The 16,367-nt window shown below is 43.6% G+C and overlaps 1 protein-coding gene across 4 annotated transcripts in view; it reads right to left on the bottom strand.

Annotated features, from left to right (window-relative positions):
* Positions 1-16,367, bottom strand: part of DNAJC14 (DnaJ heat shock protein family (Hsp40) member C14) — an 83,393-nt gene that overhangs the window by 13,176 nt on the left and 53,850 nt on the right. The gene's annotated exons all lie outside the window — the stretch shown is intronic.

The raw sequence follows: 16,367 nt of genomic DNA, 5'->3' as shown, positions 1-16,367 counted from the left end.
CTGTGTCTGAAATAGGTTTACAAAATCAGGAAAGCTTAAAGATGCAGATTCTGACAAGGATGTTTATTGACCCGATCAAAAACAACAGCTATGATAAAGCAACAGTTTCTTTGCCAGAGCCAGTGCTCAGATATCATTAACATTATGGCAAGCCGGATAGGAAACAAAGAAAAGGTTTTGCTTTTAGGGTTGAGCTGCTCTTATTTTAACTTGGCTTAATCCCTTTGAGCATCTCATCTTGTGTGTAGGGGGAGTGGCAGCGGGAGATTTACCAGCAGAGGAAACATTGTTGTATAAAGTCTAGCAGCGCATACCTCTTTCCCCAAGCTAACCTGGCATTAGTACTTAGCCACTCAAGAATAGGGCTGTGATTAAACAGATTTTCAGTGTTTTCCTATATCTCATTCAACAACCTAATTCCTTAGATAAGGGTCAGTACTGTAGTGTTTGTAATATCTTTGCAATAGGTCTGTAGCCTTGGAAATGCGTAATGCACTATGACCTCTGGGGGGCTAAAAAAGGAAAATGTCACTTACCCAGTGTACATCTGTTCGTGGCATTAGTCGCTGCAGATTCACATGCTGTGCATAGTCCGCCGTCTGGTGTTGGGTCGGAGTGTTACAAGTTGTTTTTCTTCGAAGAAGTCTTTTCGAGTCACGAGACCGAGGGACTCCTCCCACTTCAGTTCCATTGCGCATGGGCGTCGACTCCATCTTAGATTGTTTTCCCCGCAGAGGGTGAGGTAGGAGTTGTGTATGCTAATAATAGTGCCCATGCAATGGAATAAATACGTATGTACAAAATGAAGGTTTAATGTAATATATTTACAAATGTACAAATGTTCAAGATCTACTTCTAAACGGCTACAGGCTCCCGGGGAGGAGGGTGGGCGCATGTGAATCTGCAGCGACTAATGCCACGAACAGATGTACACTGGGTAAGTGACATTTTCCGTTCGGTGGCATGTGTAGCTGCAGATACACATGCTGTGCATAGACTAGTAAGCAGTTATCTCCCCAAAAGCGGTGGTTTAGCCTGTAGGAGTGGAAGTAGTTTGAAATAAAGTTCTTGGTACGGCTTGACCTACTGTGGCCTGTTGTGCAGATAACACATCTACACAGTAGTGTTTAGTAAATGTATGAGGCGTAGACCATGTTGCTGCCTTACATATTTCGGTCATTGGAATATTTCCTAGAAAGGCCATAGTAGCACCTTTCTTTCTGGTTGAGTGTGCCTTTGGTGTAATAGGCAGTTCTCTCTTTGCTTTAAGATAGCAGGTTTGGATGCACTTTACTATCCATCTGGCGATACCTTGTTTTGAAATTGGATTTCCTGTATGAGGTTTTTGGAAGGCAATAAATAGTTGTTTTGTCTTCCTAATTTCTTTTGTCCTGTCAATGTAGTACATTAGCGCTCTTTTGATGTCTAATGTATGTAGTGCTCTTTCAGCTATTGAATCTGGCTGTGGGAAGAACACTGGTAATTCCAATGTTTGGTTTAAATGGAACAGTGAGATAACCTTTGGTAAGAATTTTGGATTTGTTCTTAGAACAACCTTATTTTTGTGTATTTGAATAAATGGTTCTTGTATGGTAAACTCCTGTATTTCACTTACTCTTCTTAGAGATGTGATGGCAATGAGAAATGCAACTTTCCACGTTAAGTATTGCATTTCACAAGAATGCATGGGTTCGAAAGGTGGACCCATGAGCCTTGTCAAGACAATGTTGAGGTTCCATGAAGGAACAGGTGGTGTCCTTGGTGGTATAATTCTCTTTAGGCCCTCCATAAACGCTTTAATGACAGGTATTCTAAATAGGGAAGTTGAATGAGTAATCTGCAGGTAAGCAGATATTGCTGCGAGATGTATTTTTATGGAAGAGAAAGCTAGATTTGGTTTTTGTAAATGTAGTAAATATCCTACTACATCTTTTGGAGATGCATGCAATGGTTGGACTTGATTATTATGGCAGTAACAAACAAATCTTTTCCATTTACTTGCATAGCAGTGTCTAGTGGATGGTCTTTTAGCTTGTTTTATGACTTCCATACACTCTTGTGTGAGGTTTAAGTGTCCAAATTCTAGGATTTCAGGAGCCAAATTGCTAGATTCAGCGATGCTGGGTTTGGATGCCTGATCTGTTGTTTGTGTTGTGTTAACAGATCTGGCCTGTTGGGTAGTTTGACATGAGGTACTACTGACAGGTCTAGTAGTGTGGTATACCAAGGTTGTCTTGCCCATGTTGGTGCTATTAGTATGAGTTTGAGTTTGTTTTGACTCAATCTGTTTACTAGATATGGAAGGAGAGGGAGAGGGGGAAAAGCGTACGCAAATATCCCTGACCAATTCATCCATAGAGCATTGCCTTGAGATTGCCGGTGTGGGTACCTGGATGCGAAGTTTTGGCATTTTGCGTTTTCTTTTGTTGCAAACAGATCTATTTGAGGTGTTCCCCAAATTTGGAAGTAAGTGTTCAGGATTTGGGGGTGAATTTGGGTGATCCCGAGAGAGATTGTCTGCTAGCTGGTTCTGGATCCCTGGAATAAACTGTGCTATTAGGCGAATGTGGTTGTGAATTGCCCAATGCCATATTTTTTGTGCTAGGAGACACAACTGTGTCAAGTGTGTTCCCCCCCGTTTGTTTAAATAATACATTGTCGTCATGTTGTCTGTTTTGACAAGAATGTATTTGTGGGTTATCATTGGTTGGAATGCTTTCAACGCTAGAAATACTGCTAACAATTCTAGGTGATTTATATGAAACTTTCTTTGATGTACGTCCCATTGTCCTTGGATGCTGTGTTGATTGAGATGTGCTCCCCACCCTGTCATGGAAGCATCTGTTGTTATCACGTATTGTGGCACTGGGTCTTGGAAAGACCGCCCTTTGTTTAAATTTGTATTGTTCCACCATAGAAGCGAGATGTATGTTTGGCGGTCTATCAACACCAGATCTAGAAGTTGACCCTGTGCATGTGACCATTGTGATGCTAGGCACTGTTGTAAGGGCTGCATGTGCAATCTTGCGTTTGGGACAATGGCTATGCATGAGGACATCATGCCTAGGAGTTTTAATACCATCTTTGCGTGTATCTTTTGTGTTGGTTACATAGTTTGTATCACCTTGGGAAAATTTTGAACCCTTTGTGGACTTGGAGTGGCTATCCCTTTTGTTGTGTTGATTGTCGCTCCTAAGTATTGCTGTGTTTGACACGGCAAAAGGTGTGACTTTGCATAGTTGATGGAGAAACCCAGTTTGTAAAGGGTTTGTATAACATAATCTGTGTGGTGTGAACACTTTGTTAGCGAGTTGGTTTTGATTAACCAATCGTCTAGGTACGGGAACACGTGTATTTGCTGCCTCCTGATATGTGCAGCTACTACTGCTAGACATTTTGTAAAGACTCTTGGTGCTGTTGTTATTCCGAATGGCAACACTTTGAATTGGTAATGTATTCCTTTGAATACGAACCTTAGGTATTTCCTGTGCGAGGGGTGTATCGGTATATGGAAATACGCGTCTTTTAGATCTAACGTTGTCATGTAGTCTTGCTGTTTCAGTAGTGGTATTACGTCTTGTAACGTGACCATGTGAAAGTGGTCTGATTTGATGTAGGTGTTTAGTGTTCTGAGATCGAATATTGGTCTCAGAGTTTTGTCCTTTTTCGGTATTAGAAAGTACAGTGAGTAAACTCCTGTGTTCTTTTGTGTTTTTGGTACTAATTCTATTGCGTCTTTTTGCAGTAATGCTTGAACTTCTAGTCCTAGAAGGTCTATATGCTGTTTTGACATATTGTGTGTTTTCGGTGGGACGTTTGGAGGGAGTTGGAGAAATTCTATGCAAATGCAATAACCATGTTGGATAATTGCTAAGACCCAAGTGTCTGTTGTTATTTCCTCCCATGATTTGTGGAACTGGCTTAGTCTTCCCCCCACTGGTGTTGTGTGAAGGGGTTGTGTGACCTGTGAGTCACTGTTTATTTTGAGGGGTTTTGGGACCCTGAAACTTTCCCCGGTTTCTTGGGAATTGGCCCCCTCTGTATTGGCCTCGAAAGCCACCCCTTTGATATTGTCCCTGGTAGGTAGGTGGTCTTGTTTGTGAGGTGCTGGCTTCTGTGGCTTGACCTCGAAACCCTCCTCTGAAAGTTGTTTTGCGAAATGTGCCAAATGTGCCTCTGCCCTGCGGGGAATAGAGTGCGCCCATGGCTTTGGCTGTGTCAGTGTCCTTTTTTAATTTTTCAATTGCAGTGTCTACTTCTGAGACAAACAATTGCTGTTCATTGAACGGCACATTGAGCACTGCCTGTTGTATCTCAGGTTTGAAGCCAGATGTGCGCAGCCATGCGTGCCTCCTTATTGTCACAGCAGTATTTATTGTTCTTGCAGCTGTATCTGCTGCATCCATAGAAGAACGTATTTGGTTGTTGGAGATATTTTGCCCCTCTTCAACCACTTATTTTGCTCGTTTCTGGAATTCTTTGGGGAGGTGCTCGATGAGATGCTGCATCTCGTCCCAATGGGCCCTGTCGTATCGCGCTAGGAGTGCTTGCGAGTTGGCGATGCGCCACTGATTTGCAGCTTGTGCTGCAACCCTTTTCCCAGCTGCATCAAACTTGCGGCTCTCCTTGTCCGGAGGTGGTGCGTCGCCTGATGTCTGCGAGTTGGCTCTTTTACGAGCTGCTCCTACGACTACTGAATCTGGTGTCAGTTGTGATGTAATAAAAGCAGGGTCTGTGGGCGGTGCCTTGTATTTTTTCTCCACCCTTGGAGTTATTGCTCTGCTTTTAACAGGCTCCTTGAAAATCTGTTTAGCGTGCCTTAGCATTCCCGGGAGCATGGGAAGGCTTTGATAATGGCTGTGGGTGGAGGACAGGGTGTTAAAGAGGAAGTCATCCTCAATAGGCTCCGAATGTAGAGATACATTATGAAATTCGGCTGCCCTAGCTACCACCTGTGCATATGCTGTACTGTCCTCAGGTGATGAGGGTTTAGTTGGGTACGACTCTGGACTATTGTCCGATACTGGAGCATCATAGAGGTCCCATGCTGCCTGATCATTGTGGCTCATGGTGGTATGAGCTGGTGATTGTGGTGGAGTCTGAGCCGGTGATACAGGAGTTAACTGTGGTGGAGAGGGTGGTGGAGTTACCCTCTTTACCACCTTTGCTTGTGGTGGCTTGTCTTGTTGCTGGAAGTCAAGTTTCCTTTTCCTTCTGATTGGGGGAAGAGTGCTGATTTTCCCTGTACCCCTTTGGATAAAGATCCGCTTTTGCGTGTGATCTACCTCTGTAGTTTGTAATTCCTCCTCAAATCTGTGTCTTTTTAGTTGGGAGGACAGTGATTGTTCCTCTGAGTAGGAACTGGTTTTTGGTTCGGTTACCGGGTGTTTTGGCACCGAAACCGTGTCTTTAGTTGTTTTCGGCTCCGACGAGATCTTTCTCTTTTTCGGTGTCTTGGCCTCTCGGTGCCGACCATCTTCGGTGCCGCTATCTCGGTGTCGAGCCTTTTCTGCACCACTCTCTCGGTCCCGAGAGTGTTGCGTGCCTGTGTCTCGACCTGAGTCGGACGACTTCGGCACCAGCTCGCCCTTTTTCGGTGCTGATGGACGGTCACCTACTTTATGGGTTATGCCATGGCCTGTTGGCAGTGGCGTCCCCTGGGCTTTGTCTGTTTTTTCGTGTGTTCTTTCTTTCGACGTCTTACTCACGGTTGGTTGCTCGTCGACGTCGAATTCTTCGGAATCCGATTCGCGGATGGAGAAAGTTTCTTCTTCTTCCTCCTCCTCGAACCCTTGTTGTCCTGTCGGCGTGGAAGCCATCTGCAACCTCCTGGCCCTTCGGTCCCTGAGCGTTTTTCTCAACCGAAACGCGCGACAGGCCTCACACGACTCTTCCTTGTGCTCGGGGGACAGGCACAAGTTACAGACCAAATGTTGGTCTGTATAAGGATATTTACTGTGGCATTTAGGACAGAATCGGAACGGGGTCCGTTCCATCAGTCTCGATGTTGCACGCGGTCGGGCCGACCAGGCCCCGACGGGGGATCGAAAATACCCCGAAGGGTTACCGGAGCTCTTTAAGGCTCGGTGTCGATTTGCCCTAACTATCCCGATACCGAACGAAACAATACCGACGAATTTTCCGTTGATTCTGACTAACTTTCCGACCCGAAACATGGAGCGAAAAGGAACACGTCCGAACCCGATGGCGGAAAAAAAACAATCTAAGATGGAGTCGACGCCCATGCGCAATGGAACCGAAGTGGGAGGAGTCCCTCGGTCTCGTGACTCGAAAAGACTTCTTCGAAGAAAAACAACTTGTAACACTCCGACCCAACACCAGACGGCGGACTATGCACAGCATGTGAATCTGCAGCTACACATGCCACCGACCATATAGTTTCACTGCATTACTTTCTCGCATTCTTTTTTCATGTGGTTCAGCTGACTGTATGGTTACATGACAATGTTTCTTAGAAATGCTATTTTTGTTGTGGTGTCCTCTAGGGGCAGTTCTGAGCATTGCAGTCAACATACTGTAATATTTGAGGTACGAAAACCTGCCCCATAATGCTTTGCAGGGCATTACTTTTACATAACACTTTTACTCATAACTCAGTCTTTGGTGGTCCTAAGACATTGGGACCACCTTCAAAACGGTCTGTCTACATAATCTCTGGCCCCCACACTAGGTTAGTGGGAACCCCAAAATAATAACCACTCCTGCCATTTAGTGTCTTTAAAGATTTTTCATGGCTATAACTTTTGGTTTACAGCTGGGAGAAGTTATGTTTTAAAGGCCTTGTTTGTAATATCATTGCAGTATGCCTGCTAGTCCTAAAAATGTTCTCTAGGGGCAAAGTATATGGTTACACTGCATTACTTTCTCCTGATTTTTTTCCATGGGGTCATCCCCTCTAGGGGCTAACAATACGGTTACATTGCCAGGTTTCTTTCAAATGATATTTTTGTTATGGTGCCCTCTAAGGTCTGTTTTGAGCATTATGGTCTAATGCCAAAAGTTTATTTCTGATAAAGGTTTATATGATAATTGTATATGTTTTAATAATCTCTCCTTATCACAATTGTGACCATAATTCAGGCCAACTTAACATCCTCACTATACTATGACTGCTTGAACACTCTTGATATGTTTGGGTGACCTTTCTAGTTTAATTCTCCTGTGTGGCTGTCTTGTGTCTTTTTGGGGGGGAACTGTGTTAGCCAGCCAGCAACTCTGATGGTGGGGTGGTGTAAGTGGTTTTCTATTTGAATTAGCATAGCAGATTTTAATTAGGATGCTAAATGGCAAAAAAAATATTTTTGCTGCAGATAGAGGAAGAAGATAAATGGATGTGCTTTAGTTATATGCAGGGCCACTGAAATAATATGGCAGGAAAAGACGAAATTATGAGGCTTGGTTGATCAATTTATGTGGCAAGAAAAGTCCAGTTATGAATTTACAATGCCAATAGCTCTAACTCAAGCAAAAGGGAGACCTATTGCATTCCAAATGCTTGTTTTCTAAAGTAGTGCTTACAAGAATCAACTCGGAACCCTGCACTAGGCGAATGTTGCCTAAATGAAAGAAAATTATTAAAAACAGTCACTGGCAAAGCTAACAGGTCTCTCCTATGAAAGAGCTATTGGCTTTGGCATGTGTTTTAGCCCTGTTGTACTCTAGAATGGCTGCTGTTCAGAATGACTAAATGTTAGTGGGTACAGTGGAGGTGAGTGGGGTGCTGTGGAGCTGAGTGCAGTGGAGTGGGGTAAACTGGAGTGGAGAGGGGTGGGATAGTTAGGGGTGGGGTAGTTAGGGGTGGAGTGGGCGGGAGTGGGGTAGATTGGAGTGGAGTAGATTGAATTGGAGTGGGGTAGGCTGGTGTAGGGTGGGGTAGAGTGAAGAAGGGCTGACTGAAATGGAGTGGGGCGTATTGGGGTAGAGTGGGAGTAAAGGGGGTAGAATGGGGTAAAGAGGGGTAGAGTGGGTAGACTGCGGTGGGTGAGGCAGACTGGAGTGGGGTAGATTGCAATATGGTAGATTGGAGAGGGGTGGAGAGGGTAGACTGGAGTTGGGTAGACGGGAGTGGGGCAGATTGGGGCAAATTGGGGAGGAGTGAGTTACAGGGAAATGGAGTAGATTGGAGTTGGTTAGATTGGGGCGAAGTAGATTGGAGAGGGATGGAGTGGGGTAGAATAGAGTGAGGTGTGGTAGATCGGTTAGAGGCACTTGATAGGGGTGGGGCAGACTGGAGTGGGTCGATTAGGGTGGATTGGAGTAGGCTAGACTGGGGTAAATTGGAGTGCAGTGGGGTAGATTGGGATAAACTTCAGTGGGGTGGGGTAGATTGGTTTAGGGTATACTGGATGTAGTAGATTAGAGTAGGGTGAGATTGGAGAAGGATAGAGTTTGGTGGGTTAGGGTGGTGTTGGGCAGACTCGGGTGCAGCAGGGTGAGTATGGGTAGTAGATTGGAGTAAGTAGATTGGAATTGTGTAAACTGGGGTAGACTGGAATCAGGTGGGGCAGATTGAGGTGGAGTGGGGTGGGGTAGTTTGGAGTAGAATAGAGTCAGTGGAGTGGGGTGTAGCGGGTGGAGAGGGATAGACTGGAGTAGAAGGGTAACTTGGTGTAGAGGGAGAGGATTGCAGTGGAGTAGACTGGGGTAGAGAGGGGCAGATTAGAGTGAAGTGGGGTGGAATTTAGGGAGGCAGATTGAAGTAGAGCAGATTGGAGTAAAGACTGAAGGTGAATGGGGCAGATTAGGGTAAATATGAGTGGAGTACACTGGAATGGGGCAGATCAGAGTTGGGAAGGGTGGGGTACACTGGAGTAGAGTGGTGGGGTAGATTAGGGTAGACTAGGGTGGAATGGAATGGGGTAGAGTGGAGTCGGTATATTAGGGTGGAGTGGAGTGGGGTAGATTGTGGTAGAGTGGAGTCGAGAGTGAAGTGGGGTAGATTTGAGTGGATTTGGGTAGAGAGCAAAGCAGTTCCTTTATAGGTGTTAAGCAACATGCTTGATGGACCTGAATTACCCCTGCGAAACCTCGAGTAATTCAGTAAAATGAGGCACACTTTTTCAGACATCAAGAGAACTTTGTGACAATCAAAGCGAGTAACAATCCCACTGGTTAAGAGCGCACCCGGAGCAGACTGGCAGAGACAAGGATCCAGGATAAAACAAGGAAGAGGCAAGCAGGGCTGCCCCACCGATGCACTGGTAGTCATGGAAAAGGCTCAAGTGGTTTCTTATGTTATGCTTCAGATCAAGAACTCATTTGACTTCTGGCATCTGAGCACACGTTGTCAGGAGTCCCTGGCCCAGGTGACTTAGATATAGACTGGACAATGGCTAGGACTAATATTAAGGGTGGCATTGGCCATCATCTAAAAGACACATCCAAGTCATAGATGCTGCAACTCAAGCAGCACTGGTGCTGAAATCATTGAAGGGTTATAATTAGTAGTCTGGGGGCCCGTTTGAGATGCTTGGTGATTACAAGGGGTGGCACAAAGCTGAGCAATGACTCAGTAACAATGATGGTGACAAAAGTGCTAGGACTGGATCATCATACGCCAAATAGATGGGCACAATGGGCTTTTCCGGCAGCATAATTCCTTTATTAAAAAACTTCAGGAGGGCTATAGGCTCCAGGTATAACCTGGTATGGCCATTCCTCTCAAACGACACAAAATATGTGCCTATCACTGTACCTACATCTTGCTTGCCTGCAAGAGAAACACCTCCTTGCAACTGAACTCCAGATGGTGTCTCGTTGGTAGAGGGGGCAGGTATTTGGCACAACCTACTCATCATTCGCATGGGGGGTTGGAGGGGTAACTGGCAGGGTTCTGGTCCCTTCGGGGTCCTTTTGATACATCATCGAACTTGTGCCGGCACTAAGGTCAGATATTGGGTAGCTGAGGGTAAACTAGACTGAGACCATTGGCCGTGACAATTATACAATTCACAGAGGCTAATGCTCCCAGATATAAGGGAGTAATCATTTTTACTCCGCTGTGAACCAACTGCACATACGGATTTAATGTTATGCAGTGATGCTCTCGGACCCAAAGTGGTTGACTCAGAATACTTGGGCCGAACTCTCTCTGATCACTGCCCGCTTGGATTACTGCTGTTGTGGGGTGTGGTGCGAGCCCCAATCACCATGGTGAAACTGCACACAGAGGTGCTGTTGGAAGCTCTGTTTAGAGACACCATATGCACTTATATCATGCAATATCTGGCCAAGAATGAAGGATTAGTGGCAAATTGTGGAATGGCAAGCCTTCAAAGCGGTTACCCAAGGACACTACATAAGACTATGTGGGGTACAAAGCAGGTTAGAAATAAGGACCTATTAGAGACTGAACGTCTTGTACGCGAAACCGAAAATCAAGCAGGAAGCTGGGCAGTGGGTTGTAGCACTACAGAAACAACAGTAGGAATTATTGGACAGGTTGGGGAAGATTAACTCTAAGACATACATGTCATGACGACATGCAAAAGGTGTCAGGACGGGCTGAATTCTTGCTTGGTTGCTGAGAACGGATAAGGCCCATATCACTAGGAGCCATTAAGCCGTGAGGTGGCTTGGTGCTTAATACACAGGCAGGTTTAAACAAAGCCTTTACAAAATATTACTCTGCTGTCTAGAGTGCTATTCAATAAACTGAACTACATCGACTGCTCTCATATGTATTCAATACCTACTCCCCAGATTCACCGGTTACAATACCATGACTTGGAAGAGCCACTGAAAATAGAGGAAATGTATGCTGATATATATTAAATGACAGGTAATAAAACACCAGGTGTAGACGGACTCCCCTTTGAGTTTTAGAATACCTTCAGATTTCATGTTGTACAAACGCTGCTTAACATGTACCATGCAGCCTGGCAAAACGGGCCACTTTTATTGTGGTTTTCCCCAGAGTAGAGACCCTCTGGATCACACTCCCCCAGTTCCTAATAAACTCTGACGGCAACATGTTATGTAGAGCACTGGCCAATCGTCTGCTAGTTTAGAGGCTAATACACCGATGACCAAAATTGCTTTATATCGAGGGGAAACACCTTCCTCAACATTTGCAGTCTCTTTTACTTGTTGCAGGAGGCGGACGCCAGAAATGAATTATATTTGACAGTTTCACTTCACACAGAAAATGCCTTTGACAGATTGGAGTGGACTAACATAGTGTCGGTCCTGGAAAGAGGGGGCGTTCAACTGGAGTTTTTTTTTTAGCTAGATGTGGCTGCTGTACATGGACCTGGTGGCCAGAGTTAGAACTGGCCAGATAGTTTCAGACCGTTTAAAAATTCACAAAGGCATCAGACAGGGCTGGTCTCAGTCTCCAATCATGTTCTCGCTAGTTATGGAACCGTTAGCCTGTTTGCTGAAGTCAGAAGGCCCGGACTGGGGAATCCTAATACCTCACTGTTGGCGCAGTGTTGCATGATCTGGTGGTCATGCTGAATGAGTCTGGGGATATCTCTAGCCTTATACTGAATTGGACAAAGTTATATTTATTCACCCACCGATAGCTGACAAGATAGCAGGTGGTGGGGGTATTCTCTCATGCACCAAACTGAACTGGAAAGAAATGTGATATGTTTAAATATCTGGGAGTTAATATCTATCATGTGGTCAGAGGCAGTCTAGTTGGGGTCCTTACAGCTACACGTCAGTTCATGCTTTTCTGGACCAGTCTACCACTGTTCCCTCAGGAAAGTGTGGTGATAACCAAGATGCAGGTACTTCAGAGAATATTGTACTTATTCATGGCTCTACCCGTTACGCTCAATAAAGCCTGCGGCTTGAGCGTGGCTCTAACCTTTTATGCCTCGCCCACATCTATCACATAATGGCAAAAAGAAGACAAAGGCACAGGAAGGATATGATTTGACTATCAGACAATTTGGAGAAGCAGGGGTAGCAAGGTTTTCCTATCTCTGAAATAATTTCAGAAAGTGATTACCCAAGAGCTCACAATTTGTCACAAAGGGAGGTCGCTCTTCAAAAAACAGAAAAAAAAACATGCATTTTGATTCTGAAGGTGTGACTCAGCCACTACTCTCACCAAGAAATGGTAACGTTTTGTGGAAGCTGCTCATAATTTAAACAGAGTTCACAATCGGCATTTTGTAGCTAAATGTTAAGCCAAAGAAATGTGAAGTCTCTAAGCACAATGGAAAAAAACTTTCCCACTGTCACATGTACAGAGGTGGAGGTTGGGTGTTTGTGTCTGCCCACCACAGTGAATTGCACACCTTGCTGGGGTTATTTGTCAACAGTTTTTTAATAGCACTCGCTACATTAACAGATCATGTTTCTAAGCATGCCTAATGTTTACAGATAAGAGAATAAAGGCATGAAGAGATTGTGAGGCCTAACATTATATATAATTCCAAATCAATAATCAAGTCGCTTCCTTTGTACACTTAACTTGCCAAAGGTAGAGAGAGCAAGCAGAGAAGGCTTATCTCTGGGTGCAGTAGAGGTATAGTGACTCAGATAAAACAATACAATATGGTTAAATCTATGACTTTTCCAAAGCCTAGCACCTTAATTCAGAGGGAAGTATGGAATGAAACATCAAGATAACTCCATGACTGTCTACATAAAACAAGCATCCCTTTCCCTACATCCACCTTTAACCTCTCCCACACCCTTAGCCTCCACTCTGCTTGCATCAGTGTAGCCTTCGGTCACACTACAGACAATACTTTTTGGCCCCTGGGAAAATGTTTATGAGTACCCATCATGTAGACAGTCCGCTGTGGACTTTTAACACGTGGTGTATGTTGCTCACTACTGGCGCCAGCAAGGGTCACGGTACTAGGTTAATATCAGAACTCACTGACCACGATGTAACCCCTGAGCCACACAACATGCCTGTCTGCTAGGCTTGATGCATAGATCAAAGAAAGATAAATATGTGCACACATTTGTGAATGGACACTCATCCTGTTTACATGGCACACTGCAATGTCGTAAAAGTCACAGCTTCCCCCAACATTAAGTGATGTAAGTAAATGGGCAACTGCCAAAGCTGATATTCTCACCATGCTTGCCAGGCAGGTGCCCCGTAGGGTCGATTTGGGGCTCATACATCATAAAACTGGACATGATAACTGATGAAAGGCAACGGTGAAGATCAAGAGCATACCCTGTTCTGCCTTATGCATGTTAGTCCCAGTCAAGGTTGTCTGCTGGGTTGCACTTGTAAGTGTGGCAGGTGTGGGCTGCCTCCGCTTGGTTGGGTTGATAAATAAAGGTCAAGTATTAGAACATGGGTCAGGTGCACCCTACTCGATGCTGTCCACAGTGCTACACCTGCGTACTTGACATACGTACACAGCGCCCAGTTCAGGAATCTAAAGATAATGCATTATCATTCTGTAAAGTATCACTGTTGCTGATGTATCAATTTGTGTTATCCTTTTAATTTCCATTTTATTGTTTACATGGTTACAAAGATAGTTTTCTATAACTACAAATTAACGACATGATACTATAACAGATTCTATAAGTCCTTTGCCGCTTAAGCAATATTACTTGTGCATCATATCTCTATTGCAAATACACTTAATGTTATAAAATTGGAAAACCTAATGAAGACAAACTGGGGAAAAAGATCAGTAACTCTACCTTGAGCTGAATGAGAACCTGAGAAGACGTCAGAGATCTTATGTGAATGAAGGCGACTGAAGACCGACCTTGTTGAGGCCAGGACAGCCGTATAAATTATGAGTTTCTGGATTTCTTGAAATTCAGAAATGTGCAAGAATTAGGGGAGTGGCTGGGAAAAATCAAAGAGCTACGTTGACTAGTTTAATAGGACTGCCTTCGTTTTTTATAGTTTCTTCTAGGAGGGGAAAACTGGAGTAACTGAGAATTTATCTCTGTAGCATAGAGATGAACTACTCGAAAGCAACAAGTCTGGAGTACCATCTAAATTACTTGGCTGGTAAACTGCCATTCATGGGGAGTACGACAGAAGTCTAAGTGGGATGCAGCCGGAAACATGAAATTCCTCAAGGATATGTTGTTTATAGGGTTCAAGACAAAAGAGCAGAAGTTTTCCCAGTTGGTAACCAAACAATTGTTTACTGGAGGAAAGAAAGAAAGGGAGAGAGGTGCAGAAAGATAAACTGCTGCTTAGTAAGACTGAAGTAATGCATCATCTCTTCACACACCCACAGGCCAAGAGTTTGACAACCAGGTACAAAGGCTAACCTGAGAAACATCTGTTGCCATTTATTGCGCGGTATGAGCCTAAAGGTTGACTGTTGGAAGTTGACTCTTTATATGGTATACCAAAATGAGGTACACCGTGCAAAAAGTCCAGGGGTTCCCTTATCAGTGGAGAGGGGCTTGCTCTACCAATCCCAAGGTGCTCTATTAGGGGTAGTGTGGTTGAGCAGGTTTAGGCTTATCAGAGAAAAGTGTTAGACATCTGCAGTAGGCACACAGTCAATAAATGACGCATGACTCAAGATGGAGATCTACACTAATTTACAAAAATATAAGTATATTTATATATGTTATATGCACCAGAATCAATATAAGTAAGTTTTGCAATAGAAATTGTTAGAGTTTTGAAAGGTCGATACAGTGCAATATTCTGCAGCTGCAATTTTAACCTAAGGAGGAAAAGCATATACAGCAAACAGGTACTCTACAGTGACTTACAGGACCAATCTTCCAAACTTAAGGCGAGTATGGGGCAGCGGATGAAGTGGACTGACCCTGTGTCTTATGCTGTAGGGTACGGTTGGAGAAGAAAAAATGAAAGATACTTGAGAAGACTAATGAATGCCCTGTGCTGATGAAAGCCCCTGTATGCACGTTTATAGGTTTGTATTTTAAAAAAATACTAGGATGGGGAAGTAGGTAAAGTTGTCTTTTGGCTAGAGCAAAAAACAAAATACTGAAATCAGGAAACTCTAGATATAAATAAGCACTGACAAAACCAATAATTTAGGCTTTTCTTCAGTGAACGGGACACAAGCATGTAACAGTGAGATAAATGTAGACATGCAGACATAGTAACTCACACAAGCACTCATCCACACACTCACCAACAAGTACACAAACATGCACAGCAATACTGATTTAGTCAACGATGTGCACAATCCAACAGAAAAGCCAAAACTCATCCAGTTTGGTTCCTTCTGCTTGGCATCATTAATGTCCATAAATGCGGCCATTAATGATACAGAGGACCAGATTGCATAGTCTCATAAGACAGAAGGAGGTGTGAAGCTAGCAATATACACATCATCACCTGGGCTATATTTTCTGCTACCTTGATGGAAACACTATAGATATTTTTTAAGCAGTCCATTACCATTCCTGGTATTACGCAAGGAATACTGCCCCCTACGTCTTAAAAGCCCATGTACTAACAAGAAAGTAAAACACGTTTTCATATCGGTTTGGTATCAATGAAAATAGCAACACATTAAATGTAAAACGGACTGGGCAAACTAATATAATAAAAAAAATAAAAAAAAAAATCAATAAGCACAACAGCCAGTAGTCTTTCGGAACTCGTACTCAACTACCTGAAAGAACGTTTTCAGACCGCTATCAACTCAAGTGTAACTAAAAGATGGGACTGAATCCCACAATGCTATGGTCCATTACTATGTTATTCTTGTAATAAACGGGAAAAACATAAAACTAATCTAGCGCCTGGGAACTTCTAAATATTGCGTATCTACCTGATTTGTGCAATACTGGGATATTACTGAGGATATTTCTGAGGACAGTTCGACATAGTTAAAGCCCTTTACTTTGATCCTTAAAATGTACATATGCACCTGAGACCGATAGATGTTTGAGTGAACACGATTAATGAGGGTGCGAGGTTACATAGATCTGTGAGGGTGCACACATGAATAACACTGATGGATCAAATGGATAGGTGTATGAAAGACATCATCCGTTTATGAATGTTACTGTTTTTTGTTTTGCTGTTTTAAGCAGATTGAGACTGTAAAGTTGACGTTTTGCTTCAGGGTGTTGTAACAGTAGTTATGAGTACTGCATACTCAGTTACCTGCATTCTTCACAACAAATATTTGTCTGATTAACCACAGCAGGTTTCTAATGTTCACCCTGCACTGATAACATCCAACAGCATAAACATATAATAAATCCTTAAAAAGTATTGACTTAATTGTCTGAAAAACATTAATCGGACACAATCATTTGGGGTACTTCTGAAAAAGAAAAGCAGACAGTGCCCTTCTTTCAAAAAAGCACATTGAAAATGCAGGAAAAAAGTTATAACAAATGACTGACCCCATCAATGAGATAGAAGAAATAAGCACATGCTTAATACAACATGGCAATGA

The sequence above is a fragment of the Pleurodeles waltl genome, chromosome 4_2 (genome assembly GCF_031143425.1).
Source record: "Pleurodeles waltl isolate 20211129_DDA chromosome 4_2, aPleWal1.hap1.20221129, whole genome shotgun sequence".
NCBI classification, from domain to species: Eukaryota; Metazoa; Chordata; class Amphibia; order Caudata; family Salamandridae; genus Pleurodeles; species Pleurodeles waltl.
This window is presented reverse-complemented; position numbering and strand designations above follow the sequence as displayed.